Genomic DNA, 22,597 nt, shown 5'->3' with positions numbered 1-22,597 from the left:
ATGGGAAATAGATGGGGAAACAGTGGAAACAGTGTCAGACTTTATTTTTTTGGGCTCCAGAATCACTGCTGATGGTGACTGCAGCCATGAAATTAAAAGACACTTACTCCTTGGAAGGAAGGTTATGGCCAACCTAGAGAGCATATTTAAAAGCAGAGACATTACTTTGCCAACCAAAGTCCGTCTAGTCAAGGCTATGGTTTTTCCAGTGGTCATGTATGGATGTGAGAGTTGGACGGTGAAGAAAGCTGAGCGCCACAGAATTGATGCTTTTGAACTGTGGTGTTGGAGAAGACTCTTGAGAGTCCCTTGGACTGCAAGGAGATCCAATCAATCCATCCTAAAAGAGATCAATCCTGGGTGTTCATTGGAAGGTCTGATGTTGAAGCTGAAACTCCAATACTTTGGCCACCTCATGCGAAGGGTTGACTCATTGGAAAAGACCCTAATGCTGGGTAGGATTTGGGGCAGACGGAGAAGGGGACAACAGAGGATGAGATGGTTGGATGGCATCACCGACTCGATGGACACGGGTTTGGGTAGACTCTGGGAGTTGGTGATGGACAGAGAGGCCTGGTGTGCTGCAGTTCATGGGGTTGCAAAGAGTCGGACACGACTGAACGACTGAACTGAACTGAAATGGTGGAAAACAAAGTTATCCCTCTGAGATCAGGAAGAAATCAAGGATGCCCAATCTTGCAAGTCATAGTCAACATTATTGAAAATGCTGGCTGCAGCAATCAGATAAGAAAAAAAAGAAATAAATCCAAATTGGAAAGGAAGAAGTAAACTGTTACTCTTTGCAAGTTGCATGACAAGATATATAGAAAATATTAGAGATGCTACCAAAAAAGTATTAGAACAAACAAATGAATTCAGTAATGTTGTAGCATACAAAGTAAATATATAGAAATCTGTTATATTTCTGTAGCAAACTCTCAGAAAGCAAAATTAAGGAGATCCCATTTACAATTATCAGTTCAGTTCAGTCACTCAATCGTGTCCGACATACAGAATTTGCTGTTTGATATTGCTCTTTGCAGTGTTTTTCTGGATGTGTCTCTTCCAGCAAGGGCAACAGAAGGAAAACTAAGCAAATGGCAGTACATTAAACTAAAACATTTTTTTGCACAGCAAAAGAAACCATATTGTCAACAAAAAGAAAAGGCAACCTAATGCATGTGAGAAGATATTTGCAAATGATGTATTTGATAAGGGGTTACTATCCAAAAATATATAAAGAACTCATACAACTCAATAATCCTCCAAGTCTAATTAAAATATGGACAAAAGACCTGAACAGACATTTTTTAAAGAAGACAGATGACCTGCAGACAGGTGAAATAATGCTCAGTATCATTCATCATCAGGGAACTATAAATCAAAACCATAGTGACATACAATCTCACACCTATCAGATGACTATTATCAAAAAGATAAATAACAAGTGTTGGTGATGATGTGGAGAAAGGGGAACATTGGTGCACTGTTGGTGGGAATGTAAATTTGTACAGTAACTGTGGAAAACAGTTGGGAAATTCCTCAAAAAAAAAAAAAAAAAACTAACATGGATCCAGCTGTTCCACTTCTGGGTATTTATTCAAAGAAAATGAAAACTCTAATTTGAAAAGACATATGGAGAAGGCAATGGCAACCCACTCCAGTCCTCTTGCGTGGAGAATCCCAGGGACGGGGGAGCCTGGTGGGCTGCCGTCTATGGGGTCGCACAGAGTTGGACACGACTGAAGCGACTTAGCAGCAGCAGCAGCAGCAGTGTGCATCCCAAAGTTCACTGCAGTGTTCATTGATAGATGAATTAATAAGGAAGATGTGAGATACACACACAGGAATAAAACATAAAAACAAATCTGGCCGTTTTTAACAAGGTGGATAGACCTAGAGGGAATTATAAAGTGAAATAATTCAGAAGGACAAAGACAGCTACTATCTGATCTTGCCTATACGAAACTTAAAGATAAAATGAATGAGAAAACAAAGCAAACAGAATCCTAAAACAGAAAACAACTCAGTAGATGCCAGAGGAGAGGGAAGTTATGGGATGAGCAAAATAGGACAAGTAGATTAAGAGGTAAAAACTTCCAGGTATAAATTAAGTCACTGGGGTATAATATACAGTATAGGGAATATAGTCAGTGAAATTGTAATAACTGTGTGGTGATATGGTAACTGGATTTAAAGTAATGGTCATTTTGTAATATACAAAATCGTTGCATCACTGTGTGCCACACCTGGAACTAGTATAGTATTTTAACTCAATTATACTTCAATAGAAAAATAAAATATTCCTCTTTCCTTTGAGCCACAGAAATACAGTCACACATATTTTACATTGTGATATTCATTTCTATTCCCTGGAGGTATGAAAATTAGTTGACTTTTTCTAACTCATAATTTTAAACTACATGAAAACTGTTACTGTATATTTTCTTCCCTGAAACTCTTAACTCTTATCTGAGACATATATATATATATATATATATGATTTTATGTTCATTCAGCCATTCTCTCTGTGAACTAACTAGGTGGTTTTCAGCGTCTGCTTTAAACTGTATCATACAGAATGGAATAGAAGTCCAGAAATTATATTTTCAGTTCAGGAATGTAGGAGATATTTACAATGAATACTTGTAGTAGATGCCATCTGTGGTCTTTTCCAACCTCTAGAACCAACCAAGACTCTATTCCAGATCTTTTATGGTGCCAAAAATGATTGATCCAAAGCATAAGATGGCTCAATAAGATCCTTTCTTTTGGGAATTTGAAACATCCCTGAATATCAGGAATGACCAGAATGAAGCACTTCAGTAGCAAAACTCTGAATAGAAATTCCAAATTTCTATAGCTCAGCCCTTGGAAATTCTTAGTTTCTGCTTTTTCTCCAGCACTCCTTTTGGTTTTGGATTTTACTTCTGCATCCTGCCTTTAGATTTTTCTACCGCTGTTTCTTTTGTTGGAGGATTGATTGAGCCTTAAGGTATGTGTCCTATTTAGATTCACACAAAAGCAGACTGGATAAGGGGAAGCATCAGAGAAAAGGGAGAACAGATGAATATTTTTATCATGACAGACAGTTTTAAGTAGAAAACAGGGGTTAACAACATTATGAAGGAAGTATGAAATACTAGGGAAAGTGTGCTGATTTGGGCCATCAGTAGATCACTGTTGGGCTTTAAAAATGAAATTTCAAGGAACTAAAGCTGTACTGTAATTTTTTTCTCTATTTTTATTGGAATACAATTGCTTTACAATGTTATGTTAGTTTCTGTTGTACAACAATGTGAATCAGCCATGTTTATACATATATCCCATCCCTTTCAAGCCTTCCTCCCACCCCTCCATTCCACATATCTAGGTCATCACAGAGCATCGAGCTGAGTTCCTTGTGTTATACAGCTGCTTCCCACTAGCTATCTGTTTTATTCATGGTAATGTATATATGTCAGTGTTACTCTCTCAATTCATCCCCCCTCTCCTTCCCCCAATTTGTCCACAAGTCCATTCTCTACATCTTAGTATAACTCTATTCCTGCCCTGCAAATAGGTTCAACAGTAACATTTTTCTATTAATAGATTCCATATATATGTGTTAATATACAATTTGTTTTTCTGATTTACTTCAATCTGATAGGGTCAAGGTTCATCCATATCACTTAAAGTAACTCAGTTTCATTCTTTTTATGGCTGAGTAATATTCCATTATACTTTGGCCACCTCATGTGAAGAGTTGACTCATTGGAAAAGACCCTAATGCTTGGATTGGGGGCAGGAGGAGAAGGGGATTACAGAGGATGAGATGGTTGGATGGCATCACTGACTTGATGGACATGGGTTTTTGGGTAAACTCCGGGAGTTGGTGATGGACAGGGAGGCCTGGCATGCTGCAATTCATGGGGTTGCAAAGAGTCGGACCTGATTGAGCGACTGAACTGAACTTAACTGAACTGAATATTCCATTACACACACACACACACCCACATCTTCTTTATCCATTCATGTGTTGATGGATATCTGGGCTGATTCCATGTCCTAACTATTGTAAATAGTGCTTCAGTGAACATTAGGGTCCATGTATCTTTTTGAATTATGGTTTTCTCTGGGTATATGCCCAATAGTGGGATTGCTGGGTCATATGGTAGTTCTCTGTTTAGTGTGTTTTTTTAAGGAACCTCCATACTGTTCTCTGTATGGGCTGTATCAATTTACCTTCCCAACAGCAGGATAAAAGAGTTCCCTTTTCTCCAACCCTCTCCAGCATTGTTTGTAGATTTTTTTTGCTGATGGCCATTCTGGTCAGTGTGAGGTGATACCACATTGTAGTTTTGATTTTCATTTCTCTAATAGTGATGTTGAGCATCTTCTCAACTGCATATCTTCTTTGGAGAGATGTCTATTCAGATCTTACACCCATTTTTTTGATTGGATTGTTTTTTTGGTATTAAACTCCAAAAGCTATCTGTATATTTTCGAGATTAATCGTTTGTTGCTTCATTTGAAAATATTTTCTCCCACTTGAGAATTGTCTTTTCATCTTGTTTGTGGTTTCCTTTGCTGTGCAAAAGCTTTTAAGTGTAATTAGGTCTCAATTGTTTATTTTGTTTTTATTTTCATTATTTTAGGAGGTGGGTCAAAAAGATCTTGCTGTGATTTATGTCAAAGAGTTCTTTTCCTATGTTTTCCTCTACGAGTCTTATATTGTCCAGTCTCATATTTAGGACTTTCATCAATTTCGAGTTTATTTTTGTGTATGGTGTTAGGTAGTGTTCTAATTTCATTCTTTTACATGTAGCTGTACAGTTTTCCCAGCACCACTTGTTGAAGAAGCTGTCTTTTCTTCATTGTATATTCTTACCTCCTTTTGTCATAGATTATGTGACCATATGTGCATAGGTTTATTTCTGGGCTTTCTATCCTGTACCATTCGTCTGTATTTCTTTTTCTGTGCCAGTACCATACTATTTTGATTACTGTGGCTTTGTAGTATAGTCTGTAGTCAGAGAGCCTGATTCCTCCAGCTCCATTTTTCTTTCTCAAGATTGCTTTGGCTATTCGGTTTCTTTTGTACTTCTATACAAAATGGAAGTTTTTCTTGTTTCAATTCTGTGAAGAATGCCATTGGTAATTTGATAGGAATTGCACTGAATTTGTAGATTGCTTTGGGCAGTATACTCATTTTCATTATGTTGATTCTTCTAATCCAAGAACATGGTATATTTTTCCACATGTTTATGTCTGCTTTGGTTCCTTCCATCAGTGTTTTATAGTTTCCTGACTACAGATCTTTTGCTTTCTTAGATAGATTTATTCCTAGGTAAAACTTTAAGGAGTAGTGTGAGTAGAAAGAAAATAAAAGCATTCTTGAGGTATCTGATTTAAATAAACACAGTTTGAGCTTGGTGAGGTATCAAGTAAGGATAATTTTTTAGCTCACTATGTTTCAAACATATGACTATGTTTGAAGAAGTTAAAGATGGAATAATTAATGAAGTATACAATAAATATTTCCTAAGAACTAGGAGGTAATGGAATTAATAATTCAATAGTAAACTTTCCTTGAAAAAGGAGAAGTGGATGATAAGTAAGGGATGGTGAAAGATATTTGAGTTATTTTGAGGTGTCGTAACAGGTGGACATGGAAACTATTAGTAAGAGTATATTGATACCTTCATTAGGACACAGGCCCCACCAAATAATTTGGGTGCGCAGTGCAAAAAAGGGGGCCTGTGGTTCAAGGTTAAAAATTCTATCATGGCAACGACAGAACTCAAAGCCAAGTATGAGTCTTTCTGAGTTAAAATACTCCAAATTATTTTTAATTAATTAATTAAAGAAAACAGGATTTGGGGAGGGAACCTAAAATATAATACAAAGAGTATAAATTAACTTAATAGTGTTACAAATGCATAACATAACTATATTGAAGGGAAAGAGGAAAAAAAGAACTAATAGAAGGAACTTACAAAACAATATTTTGATTAATCTAAAAACAGACAAAAACAACTTTACATAACTAGCATTTCCACTAGGAGAATGGGTTGGTAAGTGAGAAACAGTATTTGCAATTGAACAAATAAGAAAATAGTGTGGGTAATAAGTGTCAGATTTCTTATTGTGGAGAAAAGCAGTTAGAATTAAGGAAAGGAGACTAGAAGTTGTTGAAGTAGAATTAGAAATATCAGTATAAACTCATGAGTTTAATATATTTAGATGGACATATAAGATATATACACATATGGAGATAGATATGTGTGTGTGTATTATACATGTATTTTCTAGCTCTGTCTACTGAAAGGGTCTGGAAACAAAACCAAGTAGCAATTGGGATGCTTTTTGATTTCTTAATGGTACTTTACAACCAATGGAACCAGAACTCTCAGGAAAAATGGCATATTCCAGGAAAGGGAAAATATATGAAAGTATAGGAACATTTTATGGTGCTATAAAGTAAGGAAGTGCTCAAAAGATTATTGGAACATGCACCAATGGCCAGTATTTGGTACAGTTAGAGCAAGAAAAGAAATGACAGTAGTAATGGATTATAAAACATAAAAGAAATATCCATGAGTTCATAATGAATGTACATATATATGTGTGTATACATATATCCATATATATATATGAATAAATAAATGAGAGAGAAGTGACAATTCAATTAATAACTGTAGAAGAAATTATGGAAAAAGAAAATTGCAATTTGTTGAAGACTGTAGGTATAACTATTTGGGGCAAAAATTATCAATGGATGGTAAAGTTAGTGGATGAAAGTATGATGGAAATGGAGTATTAACATAATCTCAAGTATGTTCCCGTAAGATAATTATAAAAACAAAAGGGGAAATGATTACTTTTTAATGGAAAGGCCTAGAAGATCTTACTTCAGTGAAAAAGGTTAATTTGCTCAATAACTTGAGCTTCCTGATAAGATATACTAAGGACAAGACATCACTTCTGTGATATACTTCCCCAAATACATAATCTGACCATCAGACAACCTTAAATCATGAAATTTCTGTGAGATAACTGACTAATACTGTTCAAAAGATTCAAGATCACAGCAGATAAAACAAGGAATTGTCCCGGATAAAGTGGTCTAAAGAAACATGACATGTAAATGCAATATGTGCTCCTGATTGGATTCTGGACAAGAAAAAGGATATTAGTGGGACAACTGAAGAAATTTCAATGAAGTCTCTAGATTTTGACAAGTGTTGTCTCAAGGTTAATTTCCTGGGTTTGATTATTTTATTGTGTAATGATGTTAAAGCTCAACATTCAGAAAACTAAGATCATGGCATCCGGTCCCATCACTTCATGGCAAACAGATGGGGAAACAGTGGAAACATTGGCTGGCTTTATTTTGGGGGGCTCCAAAATCACTACAGATGGTGTTTGCAGCAATGAAATTAAGACACTTACTCCTTGGAAGGAAAGTTATGACCAACCTAGAAAGCATATTAAAAAGCAGGGTCATAACTTTGTCAACAAAAGTCCATCTAGTCAAGGCTATGGTTTTTCCAGTAGTCATGTATGGATGTGAGAGTTGGGACTATAAAGAAAGCTGAGTTCAGAAGAATTGATGCTTTTGAACTGTGGTGTTGGAGAAGACTCTTGAGAGTCCCTTGGACTGCAAGGAGATCCAACCAGTCCATCCTAAAGGAAATCAGTCCTAGGTGTTCATTGGAAGGATTGATGTTGAAGCTGAAACTCCAATATTTTGGCCACCTGATGCGAAGAGCTGACTCATTGGAAAAGACTCTGATGTTGGGAAAGATTGAAGGCAGGAGGAGAAGGGGACGACAGAGGATGAGATTGTTGGATGGCATCACTGATTCAATGGACGTGAGTTTGGGTAAACTCTGGGAGTTGGTGATGGGCAGGAAGGCCTGGCGTGCTGCGGTTCATGGGGTCACAAAGAGTTGGACACCACTGAGCAACTGAACTGAACTGAATGGTGTTAACCTTTGGAGAATATGGATACAACATTTTTGTATTAATTTTGAAATGTTTTTTATAAATCTGGAATTATTTTAAAATGAAAAGTCTAAATAGATAAATAACTGAAAAGTGGCATAGGGCATGTTTTATTCACAATACATGATGACAGAAAAAGTAGACCTTAAATGAATACATTCATCCCATTGTGTATGTGACTATTTTTAATGAGATTATATAATATACATTGGAAAGAATGTACATGAAAATATTGAGAGAAATTACCTCTGGGAAGTTGAGTTTTGTTTTTTTTCTTTCCCTTCCTTTATTATTTTTCTTTCTCTCCCTCTCTTTAATTCATCTACCCTTCCCATCTTCTCTCCTTCCCTTCTCCTTCCTTCCATTTCCTCTCCCTTCCTTCATTTCTATTCCTTGCTTCTCTTTTTGCTTTTCTATGCTTTCCAAACTTTCCGTAATTAGCATATATTGCTTTTGTAATCAAGAAAATATAGTACAATACTTACAAAATACACAAAGCATGTTGCATAGGAAATGCTAAAACATTTTTTTTATTTTAGTATCTGAGTATAAATATTTCAAAATAATTTCATTTATATGTGGTTATTGTTTTCTTTCCTGTCTATTTTCCTTTATCTTAATAAAGCCACAGGTAGCTCTAATGAATTCTAGGACCAATACCAGTTAAAGATGGCCCAGTGTTGAGACTTTCCTCTAATTTCTCTTCATAGACTATCTTAATGATCTCTGCCTCTCTTCTCATGGTATTTCTAAAATGATTACATTCAACTGGGACAGCACACACTCATAATTACAATATATTAAGGAATAATTTTCTGTTTTGAAAAAAAAAATCCTGTAAGTATTATCTCTCTGTGTCAACTATAGGTATTTATAAAATTAAAATATTAATATATACTTAAATGAAAGATAGGTTTCGATTGATTTTGCTCATTCTAGGACTCATGGTTCTTATACTGTGGTTGCTATACATTTCAAGTAAAATTATTGAAAGTGTAATGTTTTCTCAAAGCCCAGAACGAAGCCAGTTTATCTAATTTCAAATCCCATCTCCTAATCTCAATGTTTATGTGACCATGAACAAGTTACTTAACATGTCTGTGCCTTAGTTTATCACATGCAAGATGAAATAAAAATAAAACCTATTCTTAGGGTCATTTTAAAAGGAGATGAATGATTAGAAGTAAGTCACTTAGAATAGTCCCTGGAACATGGTAAATACAAAGTAGGTGTGAGCTATTGTTCTTTCTATTATACAAACTGAGATCCTGCTCAAAGGTGGCCTCCAAATGATAGAGCAGTCTTATCTTCACATCAACTAAAATATCTTTGCTGTGATTTTTACCTATCTTTCTACATTAGAATTAACCACATTTATAGAATATCTTCATTCTAAAACTATCTTGACATATTTAACAAATCTTATCTTTAAATTGAAGTGCTTGATATTAATTTAGAACTTACAGTTGAGAAAGAGTTTTCCATAAATTATCTGATTTCAGTTTAAGCTTCACACTTTGTTACACCCTAAATAATAGATCCCTAGCTTGTAAGCGTGCTAATTACCTGAAAGAGTTCTGTTCATTCAAACTCCAAGTTTCAGTTAATTAACTTAATTAATTTTTCATCATAATTTGATCCCTAAAGCCCCATTTTGGTTGTAATTTCTTGTAGTGTTCTGAGTGAACCAATGAAGCACACAAAAAATAGCATAATATTCCAGCTGTGACTTTTATCCTTGTATAACAGGAGACAACCAAACAAAATTTATAGCTCAAAGATAATAAGTTACATGAAAAGTGGAAAAAATGATGGAGAAATGGAGTTGGCTGATGTTGAACATGGGTAAAGAGGAAGGGGCATCCCAGGGAAAGGGGAGACTATAGAAGACATCAATAAATAAGGAAGAGGTAAGACAACAGAAAATATGTGGATAGGAATCTTAAAAAAAAAAAAAAGTGAGAGTAGGAAGGAACAGTTCTCAGTCAACAGAGCCAAAAAATAAGGGAAGAGCATGGGGTACCAAGACTTAGTTCATGTGGAAAGAGAGGGAAAAAGCAATGTTCCTTTAAATATATGTGGAAATGCTAGATTAAAACAGCTAAATAGCTAAGCTAAAAAGAATTAAGTGAATCCATACCCACTTGAACTGTTACAAAATCAGTACAAAGTGATAGGTCAGGGTTGATAGCCAAGTGGTTGAGAGACTGGGGTTCTAGAAGGTCCTGTAAGGGCTGGAGAAGTGGTAAGCACCTACAGAAAACTCAGCACTCCTCACCCCAACCCCTTTTCTTGAATAAAAGTATAGGGACTTTTGTATTTTGCTTTTAAGGGGAAATGTCACTTAAGGGGAATTTGGAATCCCAGGCATTCCTTACATGTAGGTATGGAGAGAAAATGCACATATTCTGCATGGTTGAGAACCTCATAGCAAAAATTCCAGGTGAAAGTTGGTCCAGGATCACTGAAGTCCTTGAAATTCCCTCAATTAAACAATCCAAAAATACCTCCGAAATAACATTTTTATGACAACTTCAGGGTCTCGTATTGAAAACAATAAATAAATAGAATTTCAACTAAACATAGCAAATAAAGTAACATGAGAATTGGCAGATAGTATGAAGAGAAGAATGACTTAACTAGAAATATTGTAAGATTATTAAAAATTATTAAAATGATAAAAGAAGCAATAAAACCATAAGAAAACAACAGTAAGAATAAAGTGGCCTGAATTTAAAGCCTCCAAATCCTGGGATTGATTAAGTTCACCAATAAGTAGTTGAGAACCTGGTGTTGAATTTCTTTGAACTTGAATTTTTTCATGGAATTACTGATATATTTATCTCATGATGTTTGCATATAGAATATATGAGGAAATTCATGTAAAGTCCCTAGAAAATTATAAGTAGTCAGTAAATATCAGTATTTATCTCCCAGTTATGAGAGAAAAACTTAGATGTTGAAACTTGCTCCACTGTTTATTTGCAGTTCTGAGTACTAAGATCTATTTAGTGTACATTAAATTTTGAAACATGATTTCCTACTTAGAAGCATTGTAAGAAATTAGTATGGAATAGGGATTTATCAAGAGACATAGTTAATGTAATAACAGTAACATGCTAATTTTCTGTCAATATATGTAGTATCTTCCTCAGAGACGTGTAAAATATAGTCAAATACTTCTCTCAAGCATGACTTTCTCTAGAGGATAGAGCGTGAGGATAGCACCATTTTTTCAGATAAGGCTTAAAATTATATTTGCCAAGTTTTAAATACATCTTTTTTGGATATTGATTAGAATTTAATTATATTTACAGATATTTTTTAGAAATGGAAATCTTTTCATCCAGAAATTTGGTGTGTTTCTTTTATTTGCCTTTAAAAATACTTTGTTCCTTTGCAAAGTTTTGTGATACCTTTCATAAACATTTCTTAATAAATTAATTCCTATATATTTAGACCTTGGTTGCTATAGTGACTCACATCTTACATACTATTAGGTATCCATGGAAACTTTTTATTTCGTTATATTTCATGTCTAACATATATACCATTTTTCAAGTATTTTTAATCTTTCCCTTTGCTTTCTTTAGGTAAATAGATAGTGGCATATTCTGGATGCTTTCCTTTACAGATTAGTTCTACTGTTATTTATCACACTGACAAGAAATTTCAAATAGTATGGCATGGTAAGTGAAAAGCATAGAACTTATTGTCCTGTACATGTTGAATTCGATTTTCTAAAGAATACAGTTTCTTTGGTATCTTGGTGTCATATATTAAAAAATTTTATTAATAAAATTTCTAATTGGAACCACCCTTTTGTTACTATATATATATATATATATATATACACACAAATAAAAATTGATTATGAAATATAAATCTTTAATAATCTTCTGAAAAACATGTCCTTGTATTTTGGACAACTTTGAAAGATCATACCCTAGTTTTATGTGCATGTGTTACACGTTACTTTGTTAGGTCTGAGTACTAAGACTAAATATACGGTCCTGAGAATATGTTTCTTTACAGTTTGAAGTAATGCAGCTGTAAAACTGTACTGTAAGTTGTGAAGGCAAGGATATTTCCTGTGGTAAACATAACTCAGAAGCTTAGAGAGATATACATGGGTTAGGCAAGCTACAACATAAACACAAAACATCAGTGTTGCTAAAATAATTTTCTTCTGATGAATCAATGCCTTTCTATTTAAACAAATTTGGATGTTTACCAAAGTAAAAATGTTCAATTGTCTTCTCCTGTTAATGGCCCTTGGTGGAAAGTTTTATTTTAAAAATATAAAATTTTGCTTTATGTATTTTGAGACTGATGTTTGTCACAATCTTAGGGCTTCCCTGGTGACTCAGACAGTAAAGATTCTGCCTGCAATATAGGAGACCTGGGTTCGATCCCTGAGTCAGAAAGAGCCCCTGGAGAAGAGAATGGCAATCCACTCCAGTATTCTTGCCTGGAAAATCTCATGGACAGAGAAGCCTGGAGGGCTACAGTCCATGGGGTCGCAAAGAGTCGGACATGGCTGAGCGGCTTTCACTGTCACTTAGGATCTTAGAATGCTTTTCATTCTGATGATCTCCTTCAGTCATTAATTTTATGTCTTTTCATAAATAGCCATTATTATTTTGTCATTGTTGATATTATTATTGTTATTTGTTAACAGGCAGTGCTTTTGTAAAATTGTTTTCTTGCTTTCATACCCCTTTGACCTAACTTACCTTCCTTCCTTTTAGTTTTGTGTACTCCTTTTAGATATACTATTGATCTTTGAACAATGCAAGGATCAAGTTGAAACTCCACTCCACTCAGATTCAACTCCACTCAATTGAAAATCCAAGTATAACTTATAATAGGCCCCCTATATGCAGAGCTTCTGCTTATTTGTGGTTCTTTCATATCTATGGTTTCCAATCCACAGGTTCAACCAACTACGGATGGTGTAGTACTGTTGTTTTTACTGTTGAACTAATCCTCCTATAAGTGGACCCACACTGTTCAAACCTATGTCATTCAAGAGCCATCTGTATCTCCTTTAGTGATACTTCCAGTAAGAACTTGTAAAAGGTAATTTCCTTCTATCTCTCTGAAGATATCTTTATTTCCCTTTTGGTCTTACGAAAATTTATATAGGCATACAGTGCTAAATTCAACATTTTGAAGATACGGGTTCAGCCTTTATTGTTGATAAAAATTTCTGCTCTCAATCTAATTGTTCTTTGCCTGCAGTTCTTGTTTTTATTCTTAGGAAATTTTAAACAAATGTTTGAATTTGAAAATATTATCCATTACATTTTTTTTTTCTGTTTGGTTAATACAAACAATTTGTTGTGGAAATTCTCAAACAATATACACTTTCATTTTTTTTCTCTTAGTTCTATTGAGATATTACTGAAATATATATTAGATTAGTATATACAATGTGATGATTTGATACATAGGTGTATAGCAAAATGACTTTAAATTAGCTAATACCTATGTCCCATCACAATATTACCATTTTAACTTTCAAGTGTATGATACACTACTGTTAACTATAGTCACTATCTTATATTCTATCTCCAGGATTTACTTACCTTATCAATTCAGTAGCTCAGTCATGTCTGACTCTTTGCAATCCCATGGACTGCAGCACGCCAGGCTTCCCTATCTATCACCAACTCCTGGAGCTTGCTCTAACTCATGTCCATCGAGTCAATGATACCATCCAACCATCTCATCCTGGCATCCCCTTCTCCTCCTGCGTTCAGTCTTTCCCAGCATCAGGGTCTTTTCCAAGGAGTCAGCTCTGCCCATCAGGTGGCCAAAGTATTGGGGTTTCAGCTTCAGCATCAGTCCTTCCAATGAATATTTAGGACTGATTTCCTTTAGGATGGACTGGTTTGATCTCCTTGCAGTCCAAGGGACTCTCAAGAGTCTTCTCCAGCACCACAGTTCAAAAGCATCAATTCTTTGGTGCTCAGCTTTCTTTATACTCCACCTCTCACATCCATACATGACTACTGGAAAAACCATAGCTTTGACTAGACAGACCTCTGTCAGCAAACTAATGTATCTGCATTTTAATATGCTGTCTAGGTTGGCCATAGCTTTTCTTCCAAGCAGCAAGCGTCTTTTAATTTCATGGCTACAGTCACCATCTGCAGTAATTTTGGAGCCCAAGAAAATAAAGTCTGTCACTGTTTCCATTGTTTCCCCATCTATTTGCCATGAAGTGATGGGACCGGATGCCATGATCTCATGTTTTTAATGTTGAGTTTTAAGCCAGCTTTTTCACTCTCTTCTTCCACTTTCATCAAGAGGCTCTTTAGTTCTTCTTCACTTTCTGCCATAAGGGTGGTGTCATCTGCATATACTTATCTTATAGCTGGAAGTTTGCACCCTTTGACCAACATTCCCCTACCCCTCAGCTCCTGGCAACTACCATTCCACTCTCTATGAGTTTATGTTTTTAGATTCCATATATAAATAAGAATATACAAATTTGTCTTTTTATGATTTATTTCACTTGGCTTATGCCCTCAAGGTCCAACTGTGTTGTCACAAAAGGTAGAATTTCCTTCTTTCTTGTGATTGATGATTATATTCAATTCTTTAATCCATTTTGTATTAATTTTTGTGCGTGTTATAAAATGGGTTGAATTTTATCCTCTTTCCTGTGAATATACAGTTTTAACACCATTTGTTAAAGAGACTATGCTTTTCCCATTGAGTAATCTTGTCTCTCTTATCAAATATTCTTTCACTGCACATGCTTGGATTTATTTCTGAGCTCTTGACTCTGATTTTGTTTCTGTTTTTATGCCAGTTCCATACTATGATTACTTTTGGTGTCTGTCCAAAAAAAAAAAAACCATACAGATTTTAGTATTATTTTCCCCTTCTGTAAAAATATCATTGGAATCTTGATAGGGATTGCATTGAACCTATAAATGGCTTTGTGTATGGACATTTTAACAATATTGATTATTCCAATTCATAAAACATAGGATATCTTTCTACTTACATGTGACTTCTTCCATTTCGTTGATCCAAGTCTTTTAATTTTCTGCATACAGATTTTTCTGTTTTCAGTTTTTGTGCTGATCCAAGTCTATTGAAAATATTGATCTTGGCTAGAAATATCAGGGTGCAGTGCTCACCTGGGCCTGAGGCAAGTTCCCCATAGATTTATCCCCTTTTAGAACCATTGTTGTGGCTGGACCAGCACTATAGTTCTTATGATTGCAAGATGCCTTCAGTAATTAACATGAAGAGACTATGAAACAACAGAGATTATTACTCATAGCTCTTGGAGGGTACATGGCACACCTGGGGTCACACAGTGAGGCCTCAGGTGGAATGAGGAGGGGATGTGGGGTGGGCAAGAGTGGATACACATTCAGGCCTGGTAGCTCTTCTATTGCGGTCAGTGGTGGGGGCCTATGATTTTGTGGGTTCACTTTTTATTGGTGAATTCAAAGCATAAGATGAGGAATTAAAGTGCAAGAAGAGAAAAACCACCAGCCACTAGTCAATTATCTAAGTGAATCAAAGATCTCTAAAACAAACTTTGGTGCTGTAGGTGTGTGGGGCAAAGCCTAGCTCTTTATCTAGTCATGGGACTGGCAATGTGTTTAGAAGCTGTCTTTGAACTGGGTTTCTTAATCATAGCTTAAGTTAGGCATTTGCATTATTATAAAAACAAAAAACACTCAAGCACTTCAAATGCAAGCTCCTTGGTTAAAGTATTTTATTATTTGTGATTCTATATTAAATGAGATTATTTTAATTATCAGGTAGTTTGTTGTTAGTGCATGGACACAGCTGATTTTTTATGTTGATGTTTGTATCCTACAACTTTTCTCAATTCACTTTTTAGTGTCAGTAATGTTTTGATGTCATCTTTAGGACTTTCTATGTGTAAGATCATGTCGCCTGCAAACAGAGACACTTTTACTTACTTGTCTGCAGTTTGGATGCCTCTTATTTAATTTTTTCTTACCTAATTTCTGTGACTAGGAATTTTAGTATTATGTTGAATAGGAGTGGTAAAATGAGCACCTTTGTCTTGTTCCTCATCTTAGTAGGAAAGCTTTTGACATTTCACTACTGAGTATGATGTTAACTGTGGGGTTGTTATAAAGGACCTTTATTACGTTGAGGCATATTTCTCCTATACCCACTTAGTTGAGAGTTTTTGTTATGAAAATTTATTGCTTTTGCTGCATCCCATAAATTTTGATATTTTGTATTTTCACTTTCATATGTTTTTAAATCATTTTTTTAATTTCCTCTTTGATTTCTTCTTTGACCCATCGGTTTTTCAGGGGTGGTTGGTCTAATTTCTACACATCTGTCATTTTTTTCAGTTTTCCTCCCATTATTGATCTCTAGTTTCATACCTTTGTAGTTGGAAAAGATACTTGGTATGATTTCAATGTTGTATTTGCTATGGCTTACTTTATTTCTTAATATATACTCTATCCGGGAGAAAACTCCAGGTGCACTTGAGAAAAATATGTATTCTACTAACGTTTAGTGGATTCTTTTGTACATGTCTATCAGGTCCATTTGGTCTAAGGTAGAGTTCAAGTCCAATGTTTCATTACTGATTTTCTGTCTGGGTGATCTTCCCATAATTTAAGTGAGGTATTGAGGTCCTCTACTATTATTGTATTGTCTGTTTCTCCCTTTGCATGTCAGTGTTTGTTTAATATATTTAGGTGCTCTTATACTGGGTGCATATATAATTTTTATATCCTCTTGATGAACTGACCACTTTTTCATTATATGATGGCGTTATCTGTCTCTTGTTAAAGATTTTGATTTAAATTCACTTTGTCTAATATAAGTGTAGCAATTTACTGTCTTTGGGGTTCCATTTACTTGGAATATCATTTTCCATCCCTTCATTTTGAGCCTATGTGTGTCCTTAAAGCTAAAACAAGCCTCTTTTAGATAGCATAACATTGGATCTTATTTTTTAATCCATTCAGCCATTTATATCTTTGATTGGAGAAGTTAGTCCCTTTACATTTAAAGTAATTTTGATAGGCATGGATTTACTATTGCCATTTAATTATTTTGTAGCTGTTTTATAATTTGTTCTTTTTCTGTTGCTGTCTTACTTTGTGATTTATGATGCTTTAATAGTTCCGTGCTAAGTTGCTTCAGTCATGTCTGACTCTGTGTGACCCTGTGGACTGTAGCCTGCCAGGCTCCTCTGTCCATGGGATTTTCTAGGCAAGAATACTGGAGTGGGTTGCCATTTTCTTCTGCAGGGGATCTTCCTGACCCTGGGATCCAACCCATGTCTCTTAAGTCTCCTGTGTTGGCAAGTGGGTTCTTTACCACTAGCACCATGCTATGTATTAATTCCTTTCATCTATTAATTATCTTTAGTAGGCTTTTGCTTTGTGTGCCATGAGGCTCACAGGAAAAAAAAAATAATGATCTATTTTAAGTTGATAATAACTCCAAACACATAGAAATGTTCTACATTTTTTTCTCTCATATATTTTGTTTTTGATTTCACTTTTCATCTATATATACTGCATATCCATTTACAAATTATTGTTCTGCAGTTACTTTTGTGTTTAACCTTCATACTCAAATTATAAGTGATTTATCCCCTACCTCTTTTTTTATTTTATTCAGTATTATTGTGTGTCTTGAAGTTAGATTGTTTTGAGTTGAAATTTTGTGGTGACTTATTCCCTTTATGAACTTTGATATTGAAATCTGTCCCCAGATTTGAGAACATTTTAGCCATTTTTTTCTTAAATAAGTTTTTTCTGCTCCTTTCTTGGTCAGTTCTTCTGAGACTCCATTAATGCTTAGATTGTTTCTTTTAATGATATCCCAAAATTCACTCTCATTCTTTTTTCTTCTTCTTCCTTTGTGTGATTTCAAATGACCTGTATTTTAGTTTTTTTCAGACAAATCATAGATTTTTATTTCTTTAGGATTTGTTGTGGAAGCTTTATGGTTTCCTTTGGCAATGTCCTGTTTCCTTCATTATCAGTGATCCTTGTGGCCTTGTGTTTATGTCTTTCCATTTGAAAGGCACCTCTCCTAGTCTTTACAGACTGGCTTCAGTAGGCAAAGCCCTCCATATTCAATCTGTCCAGAGATTTTGAGTGGGGCCACCTGATGGTGTCCATGGATGAATTTGCTGCTCAGAGTCTTTGGGCAGGCACAACTGGTGCCTGGATTTGCAGTTGCAGACCTAGATATTGATTCTACAGGAGTCAACCAATACTGAGATGAACTGGCAGCCAGGTTTTGTAGGATCCAGTCTGGAAGCTGGGGTTTTTGAGATCATTCTCCTAGCAGGATGAGCTGGAGTCTGTGGCTCCAAGAGTCAGCCTATAACCTGGGGTCTCAGGTGCTAGCCTGGGCCTAGCCTGGCACTGTGAGCCTGGGTCAGTCGAGCTGGTCTAGAGTCTAGGTCTGTGGGTACTGCCTGCAACTCGTATGGGTCAAAAGTCTGATTCTATCATAGCTGGCCTGGCATAGGACTTAACCTGGAGCCTGTATTCACAGGTGCCCACTTGGAGCCTGGTGCCATGAAAGTTGCCATGGGACCCAGCTGGCACCAAAGTGAGCTAGGAGCCTAGCTTCAAAGAAGTCCACTGAAAGCCTAGAGCCCGTAGGAGGCACCCTGGGTCATAGAAACCAGTTAGCACTGGGGTGGGCTTGGAGCCAAGGATTGCTCGAGTCCACTGACAGCCTGGTGTCATGGGAGCCACCTGGGGCCTCAGGAACTGCCCATGTCTTCAGGAGCTGGCAGGAGTAGGGGTGAGCTGGGGGCCTGGATTTGTGGGAGCCTATGGGGAGCCTGATGGTGTATGTGCTGCCTGAGACTGCAAGAGCCACTGAGGCCACTGGAATTGGCAGATGCCAGTGTAAGTGAGGGGCCTGAGTTGGTAGACGCATGCAAAGAGACACCTAAGGTCCAGGGGTCAGCCTGGAATTGGGTTAGGTCTATTCTGGGCTCCATGGTAAAGTCAAGTGCTTGCCTCACTCTCTGTTTCCCACAGGGACCGTATCTTTGTCCACACCGGGCTGCCCAGGCTTGGGAAAAGGATGATGGAGGTAGTGTGAATATATGCTTCTTAACCTTTCTCATTTCATATTTTATTTTTGTGCTTTACCCCAGTTCTGTAATCCCTCACCTTTAATTTTCCACTCTTATGAACATATTTTTGAATGCACATAGTTAATAAAATTGATGTTTTTGTTGGAGTAGAGCTAGAAATTCCTATGCTGCTATAGGAATTTCTCTTGACACTTTTTTCCTAGCATTATCATTAATTCAGTAAATATGTAAATATTTATTGAGAGTTACCATGTTACCAATACTTTACTAGATGTTATGGAACTACCAGCCTTGGATTCATGTCAGATCCTCCTTATATCATAAAATCTCTCATATTATCTGCAATAGATTATCATAGACTATCTATATAGCTGTCTATGCTATATTCTGTATTATTGTACTACATCCATTTTTTTTCTAATCATTAATACTTTTCACTTCTGTATGCTTTTTATGGAAAAAATTTTAATTTCAAACTAAAATTTTTATTTATAGAAGTATAGTCTTTTTCTAACCTACTTGTTTGTCCCATTATCCTGTAGTTTCCTTAATAAATATTATAGATAGTCCTTTATGATTATCTTTCAGATTTAATGCTGTTACTCTACTTGTTAAGGATAAAAATGTAGGAGTTATCATATATTCTTTTTTGTTCACCCTACATCTAATTCTTGACTTCTCTTCAATATTTGTCCAAAATCTTTCCACTTTCTACCACTTCCACTGGTACTGTGTGTGTGTACGTGCTCAGTCATATCCAACTCTTTGTGACTCTATGGACTGTAGCCTACCAGGATCCTCTGCTCATGGGATTTTCCCAGAAAGAATACAGGAGTGGGTTGTCATTTCCTCCTCCAGGGGATCTTCCCAACCTAGGGATTGAACCCACATCTCCTGCGTCTCCTACATTGGCAGGCAGATTGTTTACCACTGAGCCACCTGGGAAACTGTCCCAGTCTGGTATAAGTCACTATCATTTGTGCCTGGATTGTTACTATAATCTCCTAACTAATCTCTACTTCAAGACTTGTTCACTGTCTCTTCCACCATACTCCCCTCACCCACCCACCCACTTACCCAACAGCAGTGTATTCAGAGCCTCAGCCAGAGTGACTGTTTTAAACTCTAAATCAGGTTATGTCACTTCTGAGTTTAAAATTTGCTCTTCATCTTTTTCAACATAAAACCCAAAGTCCTCTCCATGGCTTACTGAGTCCTATACATCTGGCTCCTACCTCTTCACTTAACTCCAGTTCTCTTTTTCCTTACTCAGATACAGCTACTTTGGCCTCCTTTTGCTTCTTCAACACACCAGGCATATTCTTATCTCAGAGACTAACCCTTGCTGTTCTTTCTGGTTATCTTTCTGGATGTTCTTCCTCTGGATATCGGCATGTGTGTTGATTATCTACTGCTGCCTAGCAAATTATCCCTGAAACTTAGTGATTTAAAATTTTAAATATTAGCTTTCAGAGATTCTTTGGCTCCAGAATTCTAGGGCATCTTGGCTGAGAAATTCTATCTTGCTTTCTTACAGGATACAGCAAGATATTGGCTGGAACTGCATCCATCCGGTGTATGCATGTATTTACTGGGCCTGGGAGATTCACTTCCAAAGCGACTGCTCACATGTGTGGCAAGTTGGTATTGGCTATTGGTGGGAAACATCATTTCTTCTCCATGATAGCCTCTTCATGGGCTGAGTGAGTATCCTCATGCCATGACGCTGGCTCTCCCTAGAGACTGAACTAAGAAATCAAGACAGAAGCCTCCATGTCTTTCACAGCTTGGCTGCAGAAGTCACAGAGTCTCTTCTACAACACCAAGTCTTTCTAGTGTCGCTTTCTCAGTGAGGACTTCTTTGACCTCCTGCACTGTAAACTGCAACTTCACTGTCATCCTTGCTCTCTACTCCCTCTCCTTTTTTTTTTTTATAATATATTTTCGATTACATGAGTCATCTTCCAGTAAAGCAGATGTTTAATTGCTCATTGTGTCTCTGCCTGTCTTTCCCCAATGGAACATACAGTCCATGGAAAGAAGGGCTTCATCCTCTTCATTTCTGTATCCACTGTGCCAAGAAGAGTGGCTCACAGTGAAACTTTGTTTTATTAGTTCTGCCTTTTCTTTTTTCTTAAATTTATTTATTTTAATTGGAGGGTAATTTATAATAGCTTCTGCCTTTTCAATCTGCTAATATCTGCTTCACTAAGGTTTCTAATTTAGTGATTGTATTGTTCTCTGTGTAGTTTCTTCTGGTTCATATTTTCCCTGTGGTTGTCTGCACTGTTGCCTTGACTCCTATAAAGAGACATTGATTAAATATACTTTCAAAATGTTTAGGATTTTGTCAGAAAACAACTGTTCTGACGGCTCTTCTGAGTTACACTCTTTTGAACTTCCATGTAATTTCTTATGGCCAGTGATTTTTTTATACTAGTTTCTCCTTATAGAGAACTCTCTTGGATCATTCTGCTCTGGTGTGAAATGGGACCTGTCAGAGGTTGTGAGACTGAGTCTTTCAAGCTGAAATGAATGGATAAGAATAAAGTTCCCATGTATCATAGTTTTACTTTGTCAGTTCAGAGCTCCATTTCCAGAGGTATCTAGAGAGAAACCAATGTGATGGGCTTTGCAGTGGGAGCCTCTCTCCACTCAAAGACCACCTTTCTGTGTTTACCATGCCAGCTATTATTTAGCAGGGGCACTTCCCAGGATACACCATGAGTGAGTGCCGTGGGATCAGATGTGTAAGGCAGACAGGAATTGGGCACTTAACTGAAATTCTGATGGAATCACAAATTGCTATCTTACTGTCCTGATACCCAGTTTTTCTGCAAGTTGCTGCTAGTGAGTTCTTTTGGGATCTCTTCACTTATTTCCCAAGCAAGGTATTAATTTGCATGCAGACAAGAAGTTGTCTGTGCAGATTCTCCTTGTGTAGAGAATTTCCCTGAAGTTCCTGGTGTGAGATGGTTATTCTTCCATGTTTTCTAATGCTGGATACAAAATTTTCTCTGTATATATTGTATATTCAGATAGTCATTTTAATATGATTTTGAGAAGGAAGTTAAATGTATGTCTCATTCATTATTTAATCAAGATATCAGCATGATACCCTTAACATCAGGTATTAAGAGAAGGTATCTTTGACCATCCAAAGAAAGTCCTTTCTTTTAATTCTGAGGCAGATCCATTCATACTTTTCCCTTGGAGCACTTAAACAATTTTAAGGTATTTAACTATTTGTTTACTTATTCTGTGCTCTCTTTTATGTTGAAAGCTCTATATGGTTAGAAATTCTGTTTTGTCACTATATCTCCACTGCCTAACATAGTCCCTGAAAGTCAATAGTTTTAGATGAGGCACCAGGGATATGAGTAAGGTAAACAGCCCCTTTAGTCTTTCAGGCCACAAAACTTCACAACTTTTAGCTTTAACTCTGCCCATTTTGTGGCATTCATTTCTTGAATGGGTTGAGAGAAATATGAAAATACAAAAAGAAAAATG

General features: G+C 36.2%; 1 long non-coding RNA gene across 2 annotated transcripts in view; it reads left to right on the top strand.

Moving 5' to 3' along the window:
• The window catches only part of LOC145520255 (uncharacterized), a 124,515-nt gene that overhangs the window by 80,161 nt on the left and 21,757 nt on the right, over positions 1-22,597 (top strand). The window contains exons 1-5 of one of the 2 annotated variants that reach the window (XR_014064346.1): positions 9,833-9,899; positions 11,583-11,678; positions 12,926-13,071; positions 19,029-19,083; positions 20,625-20,790. This is a non-coding gene — a long non-coding RNA (uncharacterized LOC145520255). Of the gene's footprint in view, positions 1-9,832; positions 9,900-11,582; positions 11,679-12,925; positions 13,072-19,028; positions 19,084-20,624; positions 20,791-22,597 lie in introns of those variants that run through there. The other variant, XR_014064345.1, reaches the window with a different exon arrangement.

Source organism: Giraffa tippelskirchi, chromosome 9 (genome assembly GCF_054371585.1).
Source record: "Giraffa tippelskirchi isolate mGirTip1 chromosome 9, T2T-mGirTip1v1.2.pri, whole genome shotgun sequence".
NCBI classification, from domain to species: Eukaryota; Metazoa; Chordata; class Mammalia; order Artiodactyla; family Giraffidae; genus Giraffa; species Giraffa tippelskirchi.
This window is presented reverse-complemented; position numbering and strand designations above follow the sequence as displayed.